The 21301-nt window shown below is 45.7% G+C and overlaps 1 protein-coding gene across 1 annotated transcript in view; it reads left to right on the forward strand.

Moving 5' to 3' along the window:
* Positions 1–21301, forward strand: part of LOC122812358 (pre-B-cell leukemia transcription factor 1-like) — a 1042107-nt gene that overhangs the window by 982296 nt on the left and 38510 nt on the right. The window lies entirely within an intron of this gene.

A 21301-nucleotide genomic window follows, 5' to 3' on the forward strand; every position in this document is an offset into this window, starting at 1 on the left:
CGCTACAGAATGTACATTATTTAAGACATTTTCTTTCTTTGTTCTGGAAAGATTTAACACTGATTTGTTTTCTGGTGATTGTAAGACCTATTTGGAGTGCAAGGAAAGTTTGTGGCAGATACGTTGAAAGCTGATGAACCTCCTGGCCTTAATGGCACAGTTAATATGAAATGTTTTCTTCAGATGGCCAGGATTAAATAAATTCATCAGATTAATTTATTATTATCATCAAGATTTTATTAAATTACATTGAAATTAATTTAATTTTATTTTATTTTTTATATAAGTTTTAAACAAGGTAACTTAATATAAAGATATATATTATTTTTGTAAGCATAGTATTATACATATTTACATATTATATATATTAATTGCTTTACATTTGATATATTTAAAATTTATGTAGGAAGATTACTTTAAGATCTTTAGTGAAAGTCATGTGATTCTATGTAAAACAGTATTTAAGGGTTGTTGAATGAGAGAAATTTTGTTCTGAAAATTTTGTTCTGATGAAGCTCATGTGAATTAAAGTGAGTGAAAGTGCTTAACAACGTTAAATCTGCAGTCGTGTGGTTGGATTTATTGTCTCTGCTCAGTTTTTTGGCATCACTTTTTACTTCGCAAAGGGTATCTGTCACAGAGAGTGCAAGAGCATCTTAAGGCAGAATATTGGCTGAGTGTGCCAGGGGAACGTAGGAATACAGTAGTGTGTCAAATGAAAGATGCTGAAAGGGGTCTGGTGAAGTTTTTTTGTTTGTTTCCTCTTCTGTCACTATTTGAGTGCCTCTGGCAGTCAGTATTTTTACTCCCCTTTTGGTTTGTCCCTGATATTCTGCTGAATATCCATCCTTAAATCCTTTCTTTGCCAAGTTCACATGCTCATTTCTTTACAAATGGTGCCATCTGCAGCATAGCTATTTGGAAGAGGTTGTCAGTGTCAGTAAAGGAACAGAGCAGGATTCTTTCAGAATTAGGAGCTGAAGAAGACAGCCAGGTATGGTAAGACCATAGAAGAGCAGTGTGAGAGTAATAGAGAAGAAGAAGAGGGGTCAGAGGGTGTACAATGGAAAGAAAAGGCATTTCTGATGCAGCTAGTTTGTACCAAGTCAGACTCTGTAAAATCACTAAGAAAACAAGTAAAGTAAGTACATTTAAGTTTAAATATTAGAACAAATAATTTGGGAGGTAACGGTTACGATAGTGAAGCAGTGTCAGTGTTGGTGGGGGGGGCTCATAGTGGTGAATTGACATACCCGACTGGTGTTGCTTCACTGATAACACTGGAGTTACTATGGTGATATTGAATGAAGGAGCCATTGTACGGAGAGGGATAATTAGGATGGATGTGTGGTGTTTGGCATGTAATGGAGGAAATGTTCATAAAGGGTGTTCAGTCCTTGGCATGTAGATCAGGAGGAATCCCAAAAGCACCATAGTGGTGAAAAAAGCATGGAACAGCTTTTGGAATACCCACAGACTATATTTATTGACTGACCTAAACATTTCATGGAAGCTTATGTCGTGGCAGAACTGCAAGCACTTCAAGCTTCCCTTGAAACTGTTCTCTTTTTTACAGGCATTGCTGATGGATGTTGATGAAAGACTATTTTTTTGATGCAGAAACTGCAAGCTTGAGCAGAGGAACAGCAGTATCTTTCAAGCCAACATATTTTCCATATTACAAATGTATGGGTAACAGCAAGAGGCTCTCTTAAGTAAGATAGACGATGTTAGGATCACGCCAGACAAAACGGTAATTCTGTGGTGGACCAGTGACTAGAAGAACTAGTACTGCTGGGAATTCTCATGAACTTGATGCAAGATTTTTTAAACTTGGTAACACCAGTGGTTATGGACAGATTATACATAACAGTTACCAAGAATGTGGTACGCAGAAATGCTGCAATGCCTTTTATAGGCATTTGATTAGTTTTGTTCTAAGTTCTTTGGATAAGTAATCTGTTCTTCAAAGAGCCGTGCTTGTGCCAGGAAGCCTGAAAGCGGCTGGTGGCCTGATCAGAATTACTACTGAATGACTGATGGCTGTGATTCAGAAGACAATGACTTTTGCTTCTGCTAGCTGTAAGGAAAGAAACAAACTGCTGAATACACTTAGGCAATCCCAATGATGAACGAAGCAGGAAACAGTGATTCACTCTATTGATTTAATGTAAAATAAAGACACAGTATACATGAAGCACTTTTGATCTCGTAGATACAAAGACATCTACAAGCAGGAGGGTACCCATTCCTATCCCCTCTGCAGACTAGCCATGGCTCTGTGGAGCACAGCCTTGAGCTAACGAGTGCATCTACAAGCTCAATTCCTGCCAGGAAAAGTAAATACACTGGCAGATGAACTAAGCAGAAATCTCATGGACCCACACGAGTGGAAACTGGAACCAAAGACTTTCAACATGTTGATAAACAAATGGGGGAGCCCAGATGTAGACCTGTTTGCCTCCCCCTAGAACTACCAATTGGACAAATTCTGCACAAAGACTCCCCACAAGCAAGCTTGGAAAGTGGATGCTCTTTCCTTCAGCTGGACAAACCTGTCAGTTTATGCCTTTCCTCCTCTGTGTCTCCCCTCCGAAGTACTACTAAAGATCAAACAAGGATGATATTGATTGCACCAGACTGGCCACGCCAACACTGGTAACCCTCTCTTGCGCAGTGTGTCACAGCTAGCCCCATGGCACCTGCCTCAGACCCATACCCTGCTGTCAAGTAGGAGAGCCAGATTCTGCACCCCCAGCTTCAAACCCTGAACATGGCAGCCTGGCTAATTACGTAATGTCTCCGTTACCATCCCTCAGTAAACAAGTGTTGGATGTCATTTTGGAGGCAAGGAGGTCTAGTCCTAGAAAATCTTATGCTAAAAAATGGAAAATATTCTGTGCCTGTAACCAAATTCAACGGATGGCCACAGCAGCGCCCAATTTACCTCAGATTCTTCAGTACTTAACTGAGATGCTTCACAAGGGCCTTTCCTTTTCCTCCATCAGAATTCACGCCTGAGCCATTTCAGGTCATTACAACACAGAACCACCCCTCTTTTCTCACCCACTGCTCAAGCAGTTTCTCAGAGGGGACAAAAAAGACCACCCAGAAAGCCCCAACTCCAGCCTGGGACCTTAACTTTGTATTGGAAAAACTCTGCCTCCTTTTGAGCCAGCTGCAAGTGCAGAGTTAAAATTCCTTTCTTGGAAAACAGCTTTCCTTTTAGCAATCACTTCCGCAAGAAGGGTATTTGAATTACAGGCCCTTAAGGTAGTGGAGCCTTTCATCATCTTTCATGCGGACAGGGTGTCCCTTGGGACCAATCCCTCCTTCATGCCCAAAGTGGTATCCATTGTGGCCCTTAAGCCATTAATTTGCCAGCCTTCTTTTCTAATCCACAGAACAAAGGAGAACAGACACTGCACTCCTTAGATGTGCACAGACAACTTAGATTTTACTTGGACAGGACTAAACCTCAAAGGAAATCTGAACAACTGCTGGTGGCATTTGCTGCAGGGGCAGAGGGGAAGGCTATTTCAAAACAAACCATTTCTAAATGGATAGGCCATTGCATTCATTTCTGCTATAAGCATCATGGAAAACCTATCCCACAGGGGATTAGACCCTATTCAACCAGGGCTGCATCTACCTCTACAGCCTTTCTCAGAGGTGTCCCTACCAGAGACTTCCTAGAAGCTGCTACCTGGAGTTCTCTACATACTTTCACCAAGCATTACCATTTGTCAATTTTCTCTAAATCCAGAGCTGACTTTGCCACTGCAGTCTTGCAGGGCCTTATAGCTGGTCCTAATGCTATTTAAATTCTTCCTCCCATCCTTAGCTTTGGGAATCTACCCAAATGTGATGACTTCAACAGTGAAACACAAAGAACAGTACAGTTGTGTGCACTTACCATAAATGTAGATGTTCGAGTGTATTCACTGTTGCAGTCCTGGTTACCCTCCCTCCAGCCCCCTGACTTCTTTTGGCTATACCTCTACGCTCCTTTACTATGCTTAAAAGCTTTTTGGTGTGTTTGCTTTTTTTGTTGGAGGTATAACCTTGTATATATGTGTGTGTGTGTGTGTGTGTGTGTGTGTGTGTGTGTATTTAATTGCTTCCCATTAGGGGGGCACCTGACATTTTGGGCAAGAAAAAATGATGTAATGGTGTCAGCTGCATGCTTTATACCCCTGACTACTAGAGGCGTCACGTAAGATGAGACTGCAACCGACGCAGGACCCAAGACTTTGATAATCAGGCCGACTGAGGGCTACTGCAAACAGATAACCCAAATGTGATGACTGCAACAGTGAATATACTCGAACATCTACATTTATGTTAAGTGTACACAACTGTACTTTTTATGCATTTGTTAACCAGATAAGGTCAATGGATGCAAATGTCCATTTTCAGGGGTAACCTAAGAGCACTGTTTTGTTTAGGGACTTGCTTGGAGTCACCCAATAGGAAGCTGAAGTTGGAGAGAAATAAACTGTGTATCCTGGGCCACAGGAAACAGCTCATTAACAAGTTTGGGCTTTAATTCTCTGTGCTATAACTGCCAGACGAGAATTTTTGAAGAAAACAAATGAGGAGCCCTTGATTATCCATTTCTTTGACTTACTCTTCCAGGATGCCTACACCATCAGCCCCCAAGATGATCATTGTCTTCTCCAGCATGTCATTTGACTGAGCAGAGCAAGTCACAAAGCATCTCAGTGCTGGTTCCTGCATGACCACTTTGTTCTGGCTTAGGTCCCAAAGACAACAGCCTTGTCACCTCTGGTTTTGGCAATGTGTAGCAAGAGAGTTTGCTCCTCATTTGCATTGAATGTCATGGCTCTCAGATATTCATTAAACCTGCCTTAGTTCTAGTCCCATCTAGTAAGGAGCGCAAAGGATAAGTTGGAGGCCATCCCTGAGTGAAGGAGTATCTGTAGAAGGTGCTGTTTATGCATTCAGCAGTTAAGTACTATGAGTAGTACTGTCACTTTGACTTGAACTGGAGCCTGATGTGTGCAATATGGTATGCCTGGAATTCTCCGTAAAGGAAGAGCTTAGAAATATGATACTGAATGCTGTTTTTTTTTTTTTTAGGGGAAGATGTCCTTATATTCCCATGTTGCAGTATTCATCACATATGGGTTTACACCTCTTGCTACCCAAACGTCTGGCCACTATACAAAGGTTTTCAGTCACTGTATGGTACGTGGGATGTCTGACATGGCTAGTGGAATGTGGGCCATAAAAGTGCCATCTGCACACACCGACCCTCAGAACTTCTCAGCTGGCAGTCGAATGTCAGGTGTTCCTGCCATCCCGGCCCTTGGATTTTGAGAAATTAGATAAGTGCCCACTTGGGGAATTGTTCAGTCATTTAATTTAATTTAATGCCTATTCATGTCATCCAGAAAGGGCAAGTGTAAGTGCGGCCATCAGATATCCCACAAGGACGTCAATGATCAGTGTCTCTTCTTTTTAGGTTGGTCGCAGGACTACAAAGCCTGCTCCATTTGTCAGGTGTTTGTGCCCAAAACCTTGCGCAGCCATCTGCATGCGCTCAATCTATATCTAGAAAATGAACAACTAAAGCAAATAGCCTTGGGTATGGTGGGTTCCATCGATGCAGCTACCGAACTGCCGAAAAAGAAAGCCAAGACTATCAGGCCTACCACTGTTTTGTGTCTAGCCCTCAGCCTGTGGCCGATGTTGGCCTGGTCGAGGAGCTGGGCTCCACCGCCTCAGATATAACAGGTACCTCCATGGAAGCCGCACAATCCCACGTGGAGGGCACATCCATAGAGGCTTCTCCAGCATCCATTTCTGATGCGGGGGGGGGGGCAGCGATTCCAGTAGGTCCGTCGGATCCCTCCGGTTCCTTACGGTCGCCTGATTCCAGGTCTTCATCCCTTCAGATGCCCGCCAGGCATCTCAAGAGGAAGGAAAAAAGGATGCACATGCATTTGCTTTGAGAAGGTATTCCTGGCTATGCCTCCAGCCCATTCCAGATGACTTTAGGGCTAAGGTGATTGATGCCCCTCTGGACAACACAGCTTTGTTTGGTACAAAAGTGGAAAGGGGAAAGAGATGCAGGATTTAAAACACCTGCTAGTCTCTCCTATCCCAAAATTCCAAAGGAACTACCCAGCTAAAACTCAGTTTATTAGAAAGCACTCTCTCCCTGCTGCTCCCACAAACACTAGAAAAACAATCGGGAAGCAACCCCATCCTACTAGAACTTCCTCCTCCTCTAGCCAGAGGCCACCCTTTCAAGGTAGGGCAGGTAGTATCTGACTACCTGCCAACTTTGAAAACCCCACCCCCTCCTTCTCTCCCTCTGTCAGTCCATCTCTATCACTGTCTTCCTGTGTGGACATCCATCACCTCAGAAAAATGGGTCCTTTCAGTCATTCAAAACATGTACTTTATGACCTGGCTTATGCCCCCAAAGCAAAGGGGGGTATACCACAACCTGCAAAACAACAGCTACACCCATTGCAGCCAGTACTAGAAACCCTGCTGGATCAAGGCACCATCGAAACCGTGCCACTGGCAGCAAAAGGGAGAGGTTTCTACTCCAGCATTTTCCTAGTCCCAAGAAAAGACGGTCCTTGGAGACCAATCTTGGATCTCTCTTCTCAACCTCTTCCTTCACGTTCCTACTTTTAGGATGTTGACCTTACCAAATCTTTTTTCCACTCCTGCTTCCCCAAGGATTCATGGCCACCTTAGATGTAAAGGATGCTTACCTTCACATCCACATAAAGCGCAGCTTTGAAGTTGTTAATCTTCTTCCTATTCATCACTGATTTGTTCGGTTCTGAGCCCTCGGAACCGAGTCGGCCTTATACCAAGCTTGTATGCACCAAAAACTCTTGAGCTAAGCTGCTACCCACAATGCCCTTCACTCAATTACTTCAGATCTCGTTTTCCACACAGCCATATAGCAGCGTTTCACCGAGCTCTCCAGCTAAGTGATTTATCTTTCTAAATTTTACAAGTTTTTGTGGATTTTTTCCTGTTAGTTACTAGTTTTTTGGTATCTTTCTACACTCAGCTCTACCCACAGGTATCCCTTTCGTACCATTGTTGGTATTGACCCTTCTACTCTTGTGGTATCCCAATACCATTGTTGGTATTTCCTCTTTTCTTCACTTTCTTCACTCTTTCCTATATTTTTGTTTGTTTTCTATTATGTCTGAGAAGAAAGGGACTACAGGGTTTAAACACTGCACTTCTTGCAGTGGTAAACTCCCGAATTGCGACCTTCATGAAGTGTGTGTGTACTGTTTGGGGATTCCGCATTTGTCTGTGAAACCTCCATGTGATATTTGTGCCAGCTTCAGTCAGCGGACACTGAATGAGCGACGTAATAAGTTGATCCTTAAGGGCCTGCTTTCTTTGCCTTTTTCGGAGGCTATTTCTGCGACGGAGGTCTCATCCCTCCTCCTTCTGTGGGCAAGAAATGTCCTCGCTCGGATCCCTCTTCACCGGCTGATGACAGGGGTAAAAGCCATAAGCACAAATTCCATAAGTCTTTCTCCCAGCACTGTACTGCCTCCTCGGTTCTGACCACCTCGGCTCCGAGTTCGGCTCCAGTGATGCATACTGAGGTCGCCTCGTCAGCGTCTACCCCGGCCCCAACGACTACGGCGTTCCGATGGCAGTTCCGACAACAACTTCATAGCCATTCTTGACCTCCACACCAGCTGTTACCTTGGCTCCGAGCCCGTTCTCAGCTCCAACCATTCCTTTGTTGCCAATTTCTAAGCTGGAACCGTTGGTGCCATTCTGTAGTACACCACAGACCCAATACTCCCAGTCTGTAGACCCGTTTGCCGGACAATCCTGCAGCCCCTTTTTGGACCGGCATGCTTCCCCCTCAGGGGCATCGGTAAGATCCACCAGGAGCTTTTCAGAATTGGATGTGGTGCGCCTTTTTGACTAGCTGCTGACCGCCAGGGGAATTTCAGATTTTCCTAGACTCCATCCCACACCGAGCTTTGGGTCTTTTACACCAGTGACCCCTACATACACTCCTTGGATCCCTCGGTTCCAACGCTCATATACCCGACGTTTTCGAGAGGACCCCTTTCCTCTGCACCGATGACAGTGTCTGAGGCCCTGAGGTCCTTTTGGGTGTGGGTTCCGTCGGAACCCACCCTTCCTCAATCCCATGCTTGTGGGGGGTGGAACCTCCGGTTCTGGCCATGGTTAAGACTGTGTTGTCAGTTCCGTCTTTGGGTTTGAGGGTGACTAGCGCCCTGAGTTTGCTTGAGGCTCCATCCCCGGGGGTGGACTGTGTGGAGCAGGGTGTGACTTCATTTCCGATATTGTCTTCTTTGGTTCCAGGCTCCCACTCCTCTTTGGGCAGGCCCACTTTCCGGGTGATGCAGAGGGTGCTTGCTTCTAGAAATCCTCCTATGTCGGTCATCCCTCCAGTTTCTTCTGAGCCGCAGATGTCAAAGGCCACCCCCCACCCCCACCCCACGAGGACTCTTGAGAGCACAAGGCTCAGGAAACCCCTGTCCAGGGTATTTCCCTTTCTGAGTCTTCTTCGGATGCTCCCACCGAAGAACGTCCTCTGAAATGGGCATGTAAGAGGAAACACATGGACTCCCCAGTGGAGTCCCTCACAAAAGATGCGGACTACGATGATGGGGAAGGATCCCCATGGTCACCCCCTGACTATGTCTCTTTTGGAGACATCCTGGAAATCTTGAAACAGAGGGGTGACTGGAAGCCCTGCAATCCTTCCTCAGAGTAATCCGTGTTCCTGCAGGCCTTTCACTGTCGGCCCTCTACTTTTTGGGTGACCCCCCCCCCCCCGTCGATGAGTTGGTTAAGCTCATTGTGCAGGGGGCGTGGAAAAACCCAGACACTGTTGAGGCCATCCCTAGGAGATCAGATAAGGTACTCTCCCCTCCAGAGGATCAACCCCATTGGTCTAGAGGTTTGTGGTGGTGGCAGCCACGAAAAAGGACCTCGGGGAAGAGAGTCCTGCTGTCCACCCATCCAACAGAGAGTCCCAGGTGGTGGACAGGTTAGAGAAGCGAGTTTTTGCATCAGCGACCGTTGCAGTCAGGTCTCTGAACTTTTTGGCACATTTTACTTGGCTCCAGGGAGATCTTATCACAGAACTCTCCGGGACCCTCGTGGGCCAAGTTTTGGATGGAGCATATGATAAAGTTGCTTCCCAACTTGCCACCCTAGAGTCAATATCCAATTCGTCCATGAGGTTGCTATCCCACGCAACGAAAGGAATGGCTAGAGCTGCGAGACGCCATGCCTGGATGCGCATTTGTGACCTCGCGTACTCCTTCAAGTCTTCCTTTTTAAATGCCCCTATCGAACTATCAGCTCTGTTCGGTGCTAAAGTCAAGGATACATTAGGTGCGAGCAGGATGGGAAGACCTTGTCTGCCATGGGCCTACGCTTTTACAAACCTCAGCATTCCTTCTCCAGGAACCAGAGGATTGGGAAGATGTGGCACGAGAAGTCTCAAGGTCCTTTCCATGACGCACGTGCTGAGGACTCTCCCAGAGGCAGATGGGGGTTCCAATAATGGAAGACGTCCCTTTCAGGGCAGAGGGGGTCCCCAGAACCCGGACTTCAGAGATTCCTTCTCGGGTAGACCATATCAGAGCTCCTGAAGCGCTGCCTGATTGCTTTCCTCTGGAAGCTTTCGTGGTGCATTTTTCTCTGCACCAAACTGCCTGGCTCTCTATTACAAATGATCAGTGGGTGCAGAGAATCATTACCAGAGGCTACCACATTCCCCTAATAGCTTATCCAAAACCTCCGAAATCCCTTCCCAATGTTCCACCCAGTCAAAGGCAGGAGGCAGCTTCCGAAATACGAAAGCTATGTCAAAAACGAGTCATCCAACAGGTCCCCCCAGACCAGTATGGATCAAGGTTCTACTCAAGATTCTTTTTGGTGTCAGAAAAGATGGGACTGAAAGCCCATTCTGGATCTCAGCCAACTTAACAAATTGGTAGTTCAGGCCAAGTTCTGCATGGTCACGATTCAGTCAATCCTTCCCTTTCTGCGGGAGGTTGTGTGGATGTGCTCATTAGATCTCTGGGATTCGTATTACCACATCAAGATGGACAAGCGCTCCAGGAGCCTCCTTCGCTTCTGGTTGGGAGTCAGTCACTACCAATTCAGAGCCCTGCCATTCGGTCTCTCGACGGCCCCCAGAGTGTTCACGAAATGCCTAGCAGTGGTAAGAGCTCATCTGAGACTTCAGGGATTCCAGTTGTTTCCGTATCTAGACGATTGGCTCCTCTCCACCCCCACCAAGCGCCTACTGGTCAGGGCCCTCCCCTACACTCAAGTTCTAGCGGAGTCGCTGGGTGTCCCCATCCACTGGGAGAAATCCAACCTTCAGCCCTCACAACAGTTGGAATTCATAGGGGCAATATTCATCACTCAGTCAAGTCTGATCTCTCTTCCTCTTCACAGGCTTCAGAGATTAATGGCACAAGTTCAAGTGATACTCTGTCGAAGAAAGGTGTCTGCAAAGGAAGTTCTCCAGGTGCTGGGGTCTATGGCTGCAGCCATCCCTGTTGTTCCCCTAGCCAGATTACACATGAGATTACTACAATGGCTTCTTCAGTCCCAGTGGATATCCAATCTTCACTCCCTGAGCTCACAGATTCTCATCACCAACACTTGCAAACAAGATTTCCTCTGGTGGATGAGTATAGACGAAAGTCTTTGGTATCGCCCCTTCCAGGCTCCCCAACCCAGCGCCATGGTGACCACGGATGCTTCCCTGATGGGGTATGGGGGCCACTTCCAGGGAAAGTCAGTCCAAGGTATGTGGTCCAATGTAGAGGTCAACTTACATATCAATGTCCTGGAGTTGAGTGGTGCTATTGGCTTTGCAAGCTTTCCATCCGCTCCTTCTGTCCGGAACGATTGCTGTCCAGTCAGACAACATGTCCGTGGTCTGGTACATAAACAGGGAGGGACCAAATCCTATCCCCTATGTCGTGAGGCCATGAGAATCTGGCATTGGGAGGTAGCTTCCTACCACTTTCTGATCGCAACGCATATCCCGGGGAGCTCCAGCATGAGTGCGGACAGGCTAAGCAGATGCATCTTCCGTCCTCACGAGTGGTCTGTCAGTCCGAGTGTGGCAGCGGAAATTTTCAGCCGCTGGGGCCAGCCATGCTGCGATCTTTTCGCCTCCCCCTCAAACACAAAATGCAGCAGCTACTTTGCCCTCTTTCCCCCTCACGGGGAGTCACCGAGAGACGCCTTGATTCATGATTGGCCCACGGATCTCCTTTATGCTTATCCTCCGATTCCTCTGATCCCCCTTGTTCTAATGAAAGCTGTTTGGTTGAGAAGCAAAGTGATCCTCATTGCCCCATTCTGGCCTCGTCAAGTATGGTTTCCCTTCCTCCGTCCTCATCTGCTACAACCTCCTTGGATCCTAGACACTCGTCAGAACCTCATATCTCACCCACAAGGGCTGACTCCCCCGAATCTCTCCGCTCTCAAGCTGACGGCTTGGTTTTTCCACTTCCATTCGTTGCCAGGCAGGAAACCCTCTCTTCATCCGTCCGTGATATTATCTTGGCCTCTCATAAACTATCCACCAGGAAACTTTACAGGGACAAATGGAAAAGATTCCCTATTTGGTCGCATAATCAGAAGCTAGATCTGTTCTCAGCTCCTGTAGCCACTATTCTTCATTACCTGGCTGAACTGTTCAACAATGGGGCATCAGCTTCCACCATTCGAGTCCATCTAGCAGCTGTTTCCAACTTCCATAATGGTTTAAATGGAGTCTCGCTTATTTCCACTCGCCTTTGTAAGACTTTGCTCAAGGGTATTTTCCACAGCAGGCCTCCCATCAGGCAGCCGGTGGAGGCATGGAATCTCTCCTGGGTTCTGCAGTCTTTTTCTGCCCCCTTTTGAGCCTGCTGCGACATGTGATCTGAAATTCCTGTCATGGAAATACTTATTTCTGGTGGCTGTCACCTCAGCCAGACGAATTTCTGAATTGCAAGCATTATGTATCAAGAGCCCTTATCTGATCTTCCATAAGGACAGAGTATCACTTCGTACTAACCCATCCTTTCTTTTCAAGGTGGTTTCCTTTTTTTCTGTTAACCAGTCCATTGGGCTCCCTGTATTCTTTCCAAATTATTCAAACAAGGGAGAATACTGCCTATATTCTTTGGATGTTCATAGACAATTACGTTTTTACCTGGACAGAACTAAATCCTTTCGCAAGCCGGACCAGCTTTTCATTTCCTTTGTGGGTCCTAGAATGGGAGGTGCAGTATCGAAAGTTACTTTGTCTAAATGGCTCAGGGATTGCATTACCTTCTCATATTCACTTATGAATGAATCTAAGCCTGGCCAAATCAAAGCTTATTCAACTAGGGCTATTGCAGCATCAGTTGCCTTCCACTCTAGGGCCTCCATGGATGACATTTGTGCAGCTGACATTTGGGCTAAGCCCCATACCTTTATCAGGCATTACAAATTGGATCACTGGTTCTCATGAATGTTCTTCCATAAGGACCACCCAGGTTCTCCAAGTAGCTGGGGATTTGGTCTCATCAGTGATGAGTAGGAAGAAGATTAACAACTTCAGATAAAGATGTTATGTCTTACGATAATGTTCCATCTGAGTTGTTGATCTTCCAGTCATCACACCCTCCCACTGACCCCCTCCAAAGGTTCCTGGTGGATCTTCTGGGTCTTTGTTGTGTCTTAGGTTTTCTGCGCAGAGATGGCCTTTGACTTGCTGTTTCTTCTATATGTTGCATGCAAACTCGATCTGAGGTAACTGAGTGAAGGGCATTGCGGGTAGCAGCTTAGCTCAAAAGAGTTTTTGGTGCACACAAACTTGGTATAAGGCCGACTCAGTTCTGAGGGCTTGGAACCGAACCCATCAGTGATGATTGGAAGAAGATCAACAACTCAGATGGAACATTATGGTAAGACACAACTTCTTTTTTCAGGACATACCTGAGGTTCTCTGTGGGCCCTTCTCACTTGCAGTTCACTGCCTTGCCCTTTGGGCTTTCCACTTCACCCAGGATATTCACCAAATGTGCGGCTCCAGTTATTGCCTTTTGCAGGACAAAAGGAATCCAGATAATGTTCATCGTGTTACCCTGCTGCAGTCATCACACTTGGGTAATCCTGTCGTCAGGCGGTCCCGCAGTTGGCCGGATTTCCAAAGTCTTGGTCCAACGTCGGTTGTTGTCGCCTCATCCCTGACGTCAGTGTGCCAGGGGTACATATACTGCAACCGACGCCATTTTCTTCAGTCTTTCTTGCCACGCGGTGCCCGAAGCAGAAGCAGTTCCTTTCTTGCCACACGGTGCCCGAAGCAGAAGCAGTTCACAAGTGCCGGTCGGCCGACTCCTGAGATTGTCGAATTCGAATTTCAGACCGAAGTCTTCTATAAAGCTAAGTACCCCGTTGGGGAAACTTTTCTTGCCTCAGACCGATGTCAGAAAAAGTTAACAATTGTATTTCTTGTGGGAAGCAAATACCTCATAAGGATTTTCATTCTTATTGCATACCTTGCCTAGGCCCTGATCACGACGCCACTTCTTGTCGTTTTTGTGCTAGGTTTAATAAGCGTACTATTAAAAGGCGATTTGATTTCGCACAACACTTTTTTGGTAGAAAATTTAACTATAACATGCCGCCGGAGCTACCGACTACCGGCGTGCACAAAAAACGCAGGGGCAAGGACCGACAGCCAAGGCCTAAACCCGATTCTGAGGCCTCGGTTGATCCGGTCTCCGGTTATCAGTGAGGCTCCGATGCAGCCCCTGACTACCGCAGTCCTGGAACCCGAGACCGCTGTGGATATTTTGACGGAATGTACTAGGCCAACGCAGCCTTTTACTTCAGGCCCTTCCGACGATATACCTTCTAAGGACGTCGGTGCTTCGGAAACGCCATCGGTTTCTGAGGGCGTTTCCAGACCGACGATTCTCACAGTCAAAACGTTTTCTAAGTCTAAGACTCCTTCTAAAGCTAATAAGACTATACTTCAGTCTCCTGTTCAAGGCCCTATGCCTAAGAAACAGATGCTCAAAATGGCTGAAGATTTGATTTCTCTTATCAGGGGTTCACGGCCTCCTCCTGACAAAAGGCCTAGACAAGAGGAAGATTCTGCTTCTTCTGAGCAACTGTCTATTTCTTCGGATTCCTCTGAAGACCAAGACTATTCCTACTCTCCTTATGAAGATTCTGATGCTGAGGACTCTATTCCCTCAGCTTCCCCTCCTGAAGACTACTCTTTTGGGGAAACTTTACACACTATGAGGGAACATTTCCACTGGGAAGGTCAGGATTTCTCTGATTCCAAGAAAAGGCTCAGAGAGTTTCTTTTAATCCCCCAACACAGACCTCTAGCCATCCCATCTGTTTTGGACATTGTGGATGATGTCTATTTAGCATCCAGTTTCAACCCAGACTATCTACCTCCTGCTCCGGCTAAGCCTGACAGATACTACAGAGTACCTGATTCCCACAAATTTCTTTACAAAAGCCCAGTAGCTGACCCAGAGACCATCTCCCAGGGTCCCAAGGGGGCTAAGGCTTCCATGGCTAAAAACCCAGTACCTTCTGAGAGGGACTCAAGAGCACTAGACAGGTAGGGGAAAAAGGTTTACACCTCTGCCACATTAGCTATGAGAGCACTAAATTGTCAATTTCATATGCTCAAGTATCAGCAGTTTCTAATCTCTCAGTTAAAACAAAAGATAACCTCCCTTCCCCAACAATCTAAATTGAAAGAAGTACAGGATTTGTTGCACGCCACCGAGCAGGTGGGCAAACATACCTTACAGTGTGGGTTTGATTCTTTGGAGGCCTCCTGCAGAGCAGCTGTCACTGGATCAGTTATACGTAGGCATGCCTGGTTAAAGGAACAAAGTCTACCTGATCATGTCAAAGCAAAACTACTGGATGCACCCTTACAGCAGGATGTTCTTTTTGGAGTTAAAGCAGAAGAAGTGCTAAAGAAAATGGAAGATAAGGCGAAATCAATGCAGACAGTCAAAGATTTCCTACAGGTACAACCCCCTCACTTCAGCAGAAACTGGCCAACAAAAAATTGGTCCTTTCCAGCCACTGACAGACCTCAGAGGGGTAAATACAGGCGCCCAAGGGGCAGAGGACAACCACAAGCCCAGTATAAACCTCGCCAATGGGGCACTCCAACCCAGAAAGGAGGAGAAGACAGGTCTCAACCCACCAGAAGGCAAACTCCATGACTTGCACCTCGACTGGCCAAACAAAGCTCTTTTGTTAGCCCCCTTGGGGGGAAAACTAGCACTTTTTGCAGACAACTGGCACATGGTCACAAAGGACAAATGGGTCCTAGACATAATTTTGCGAGGATACAGATTCCACTTTCACACCTTGCCAATGAAAAGAGGAATACCAAACCTGCCACTAAATCAAAGGGCAGAGGCACAAAAGCAAATTACAGCTCTCATGGACATGAGAGCCATTCAACAGGTACAGATTCAAGAGCAAGGCCAAGGATTTTACTCAAGGATCTTTCTAGTACCCAGAAAGGACAATGCTTGGAGACCAATTCTGGATCTTTCAATTCTAAACACTTACCTACAAGTCCCAAAATTCAAGATGCTAACACTACAGCAGCTACTTCCCATGTTGGGCAAGGAAGCATGGCTGGTAACGTTGGACCTCAAGGAGGCATACCTGCATGTCCCTGTCAGACAAAGTTGCAGAAGATACCTCCGTTTCATTGCAGGTTCAACCCATTACCAATTCTCTGCACTGCCCTTTGGCTTATCTACTGCGCCCAGAGTTTTCACAAAATGCCTGGCACCAGTAATTTCATACTGCAGACAAAGAGGAATTCAAATATATCCATACCTGGACAACTGCCTCATCTGAGCAGAAAGAAAAGACATTCTCTTACATCATCTGGCTTTTGTGAAGCATCTACTAAATTGTCTGGGGTACACAGTAAACAAAAAAGTCAAAACTAGTACCCTCACAAAAAATGACATTCCTAGGTCCCAGCTTAGACACAACGGCCCAGAAGGCTTATCTTACACCAGACAAGCAACTACAACTGACTCAATATTTCAAGACAATGGCAACAAAGACCCAATTAACTGCAAGAAAAATTCTGCAGGCTTTGGGCTTCATGGCATCTTGCATTCTGATAATACCATTTGCAAAACTGCATATGAGGAAATTACAGTGGTACCTAAAAAGTGTATGGTCTCAACACATCCACAGCTTGGACACAGTGATATCTCTCATTCCCTGCCTTCAACAGGAATTTCTATGGTGGGCACAGGCATGTCACCTCAACAAGGGTCGGCCTTTCACCTTGCCCCCAACCAGGCAAACTTTCACAACAGACGCTTCAGACTATGCCTGGGGGGGCACACATGGCAGGGCAATGCATTCAAGGCCTATGGACTGCAAAACAAAGAAAACTGCACATAAATCAAAAAGAGATGCTAGCTGTACAGAAAGCTCTGAAAGCCTTCAAGGATCTTCTACATCCAGGACAACTTGCAATAAAGATGGACAACACCACAGTAATGTGGTACATAAACAAACAAGGGGGCACACATTCCTACCCTCTTTGCAGGCAAGCAATAATCTTATGGAACACAGCTCTGGCCTACCAAGTCTAGTTACAAGCTCAATTCCTGCCAGGACAGAAAAACACATTGGCAGACGACCTAAGCAGAAACATCAAAGATTCCCACGAGTGGAAGCTAGACCCACAAATATTTACAATGATAACTCAAAAATGGGGCCTACCAAATATAGACCTGTTTGCCAGTCCTCAAAACTACCAACTGACAAAATTTTGTACAAGGACATTCCACCATCAAGCTTGGAAAGTGGACGCTCTCTCCTTCAGTTGGAAAAACCTGACAGCATATGCCTTTCCTCCATTACCTCTTCTCACAAAGGTTCTTTTGAAGGTCAAAAAGGAGAAACCTCGACTGATTCTCATAGCCCCAAACTGGCCATGCCAGCACTGGTACCCGCTATTGAAGAATATGGCTCACAGCCCACCATGGATATTGCCTCAAATACCTCATTTGCTCACAGCAAAACAAACAGATTCTACACAGCCAGCTAAAAACCTTAAACCTGGCTGCATGGCAAATCTTTTAAACATCCAACCAGCCCCTCTTTCACAAGCAGTTCTGGATGTTATTCTGGAAGCCAGGAGGCCAAGCACCAGGAAGGCTTACTCGGACAAATGGAAAAGGTTTTCTGCCTGGAACCAAGCTAAAGGCCAAGACACAACTCAGCCTCATATGCCTCACATTCTGCAGTATTTAGCAGAGATGTTGCACAAAGGACTTTCCTTCTCCTCAATTAAAATCCATGCTTCAGCTATTTCAGCTCACTACGACACAAATCCACCTTTATTTTCAAGTTCCTCAGAGGGGCAAAAAACATTAGACCACCTAGAAGAGCTCCTACACCAGCATGGGACCTCAACTTTGTTCTGGAAAAACTAACGTTACCTCCCTTTGAACCAGCTTTCTCTGCAGACCTTCAGTTCCTATCTTGGAAGACTGCCCTGCTCCTGGCAATAACTTCTGCTAGGAGAGTCTCAGAATTACAGGCACTAATGGCAGTGGAACCTTTCCTCATTTTCCATCAAGACAGAGTTTCTCTACGAACTAATCCTTCCTTCATGCCTAAGGTGGTTTCCAGTGTAGCTTTAAATCAAACCATCCATCTACCCACCTTCTTTCCCAATCCACAGAACAAAGGTGAGAGACTCTTGCATTCCTTGGGCATTCACAGGCAGCTTCGTTACTACTTATACAAAACTAAGGCTTTCAGAAAAACTGACCAGCTCTTTGTATCCTATGCTACAGCTTCTCAAGGGAGGGCTATATCCAAACAAACCATTTCTAAATGGATAGGCCATTGCATACGGTTCTGTTATACCCATCATGGGAAACCAATAGCTACCTCTGCAGCCTTTCTCAGAGGGGCCCCTACCAAGGAAATTTTAGAAGCTGCAACTTTGGAGTTCAGTACACACCTTCACCAAACACTATCACCTACCTCTCTACCTCTTTATTCTAAGTCCAGGGCAGGCTTCGCCACTGCAGTTCTGCAGGGCCTCATTGCCTCCACTAACCCTCTATGATACCTCCACCCTGCCTTAGCTTTGGGACTCAACCCAAGTGTGATGACTGCAGCAGGATAACACGATGAACATAGTACAGTTTTATACCTACCATAAATGTAGATGTTCGAGTGTTCACCCTGATGCAGTCCAGGTTACCCTCCCTCCAACCCCTCTGATCTTTTGGCTAAATCTCTGCTATGCCTTACTGATGTATTTGCTTATAGCTGAAGGGATTTTGTGTTTGTACAGTGTTCACACCATTTGGTACTAATTTTGATCACCTTTTTGGGGGCACCTGACATCTGGGGCAAGAAAAACTGAAGAAAATGGCGTCAGTTGCAGTATATTTACCCCTGGCGCACTGACGTTAGGGATGAGGCGACAACAGCAGACGTCGGACCAAGACTTTGGAAATCCTGCGGGACCGCCTGACGGCAGGATAACCCAAGTGTGATGACTGCAGCAGGGTGAACACTCGAACATCTACATTTATGGTAGGTACAAAACTGTACTTTCCCTTATCTGGATGACCTGCTTGTACAGGCAGACTGCAAGGAGACTCTCCAGCAGCACATACTTCTTGCAGTTTCTCTCCTATAGTCCCTGGGATTTCAGATCAACTTCACAAAATCCCAACTGAAACCCTCTCCAGACATTGTCTTCTTGGAGTGCAGGATTTGCGCAGACCTCATGAAAGCCTACCTTCCCCACCAAAAGGTGGAAAGCTTGACAGAAGACCTACTTCTGGTCCTTCAGACAACAGAACTGACAGCAAGGCAGTACCTCAGGCTCCCGGGCTACCTGGCAGCCACTATTCCCATGTTACCATTAGCAAGACTCCATATGAGAACGTTGCAGTGGTACCTAAGGTCAGTCTGGACCCAGCACTCACACCCCTTGGAGTACAGGGTTCCCCTTCTGCCCTGCCTCAAGCTAGAAATCCAGTGGTGGTTTGTTTATTTATTTACATTTGTTAACCGGGTAGTGTCCAACTGGGATGAAAAAAAAAACATTTTCACCGGAGATCCGGGGAGAAAAGCTCCACAACAAAAAGAACATTAAGTATTAGTTTAAGTAGTACATTGCTCACGATATGTAAATGAGCTTAAAAATATTAGCTTAAAAATATTATAGCAACAAATAACAGAAATACAATATAAACAAGGTGAGTCAATTCTGAAAGATCAAAATTGGTCATGTAGTTTTGAAAGTTAGGTCATCTGAAGGAACAAAGATTAATAAAGAAAAGACAGATAGTGGGATAGCCCTATGTGGGATGAGCACTATTTGGGCTATCGTGTGAGATGAGTGGGAAAAAATATGAATAATATTAGTTGGGAGCCATACAGGGACATAGCCAATTATCATTTAAATAGTCTTTCAGTGTAGTTTTAAATGTGGACAGGTTGGGGGTTTCAGTTATCTGTTGAGAAAGGGTGTTCCAGTCTTTGACTACTTTATGGGAATAGAGGGAGTCTCTGTGGTAGTTGAGACTGGGTTACTTTTAGCATTAGTTTGTTGGATGACCTGAGGAGTCTAAAGTTTGTGTTTGACTTGACTAGGTTTGATGGAGCTGGGCAGTCAGTAGGGTTGAATATGATTTTATGGGCAAGTGAAAATTGTTTTAGTAATAATAGGTTGGGAAGTTCTAGCCAGTTGAGCTGTTTGAGAGCAGTGCAGTGGTGTGTTCTGTGGGGTTGGTTGGTGACAAACTTGGCTATTCTGTTATAGCAGGAGTCAAGTTTAGTTAGGTTGGTTTTTGATAGGGTAGTAAAAACCTCAGAGCAGTGTAGGAGGGTGGATAGCAAGTGGGATTTTGCAGTGGCCAGTCTAGCTTGTTGTGTAAGGTAAGGTTTAACCCTGTAAAGAGCACCTAGTTTTGAGTGGATTTTTGTGACAGTCAGATAGATGTGTTTATCAAATTTTAGTGAGTCATCTATGGTTACCCCTAGCACCTTGGTCTGATTGGTGGGTTTACTTTTTGTACTATTGTTAGATAGTATGGAGAGGAATTGGGTACTGGGTTTAGAAGATTTATTGGAGAAAATTATTAGCTTGGTCTTATTTGGAATTAGGACGGGTTGTTGGCTGGTGAAGTACTTTTCAATGTATTGGAATGATGATTGCATTTTGTGTTGGAGTTCTTGTGGGGAGTGGGCTGAGCAGATAAGGGAGGAGTCATCTGCATATTGGATGACGGTGGCATGTTGGGTGGCAGTATATAGGTTGTTGGTTAATATTATGAAGAGGAGGGGTCCAAGTATGGAGCCTTGTGGTACCCCCATGGTGACTGGTAATAGTTGTGAGAGGCTGTTTGCCCATTTAGTGGACTGTTGTCGGTCGGATAGATAACTGTGAAACCATGGTAGGGGTGTGGTATTGAGACTGTAAGTGACAAGTTTGTTGAGGAGCAGCTGATGGGACTCAATATCTAAGAAAATGGCTGAGACTAGTTGTCCTTCATTTATGTGGTGGCGAGTGGTTTCTGTAAAAGTTATGAGGGCTAAGTTAGTACTGTGTTTAGGCCTGAAGCCATGCTGGGTGCTGGAGAGCAGGTTGTTGGTAGTGAGGTGATTCATGAGTTGCTGGTGGATACATTTCTCTAGAATTTTGGCAAGGGGGGATAGAATGGTGATGGAACGGTAGTTATTTATGTCTCTAGGTGGGCCACCCTTATGAAGTGGTATGATATGAGAGATTTTCTATAATTTGGGAACGTACTGTTCGGAGGTAGATTGGTTTATTAGTAATAATATGGGGCAGCTAGCTTTAGGCATTCATTTGGAAGTTGGTTGGCAGCTAAGCAGCAGGGTTTTAATTTACATAGGAGTTTTTTATGTAGGAAGCTGGAATGGGAATAAAGAAGGAGTTTGCATCATTACAGGTAGGGGAGGGGAGAGTGAGTGATGGGATTGTTTTGTTGTCTAGGAAAGAAGTGACAGAATTGATGAAGTGGGAATTGAATTGTGAGGCTAAGGACACAGAGGAGTTAGTAGTGAGGGGAGCAGGAGTAGGGGTTTTACCGGGGTTAAGGAGGTGCTTGATATGCTTGGTTGAAGCAAGTGAACCTCAATCCAGGTCTTCCCCTCCAGCCACTCCAACCCAAACAGATCATGCACACAGATGCCTCAGACTTGGGCTGGGGAG

Source organism: Protopterus annectens, chromosome 9.part0, assembly GCF_019279795.1.
Source record: "Protopterus annectens isolate FY-2018-M chromosome 9.part0, PAN1.0, whole genome shotgun sequence".
NCBI classification, from domain to species: Eukaryota; Metazoa; Chordata; order Ceratodontiformes; family Protopteridae; genus Protopterus; species Protopterus annectens.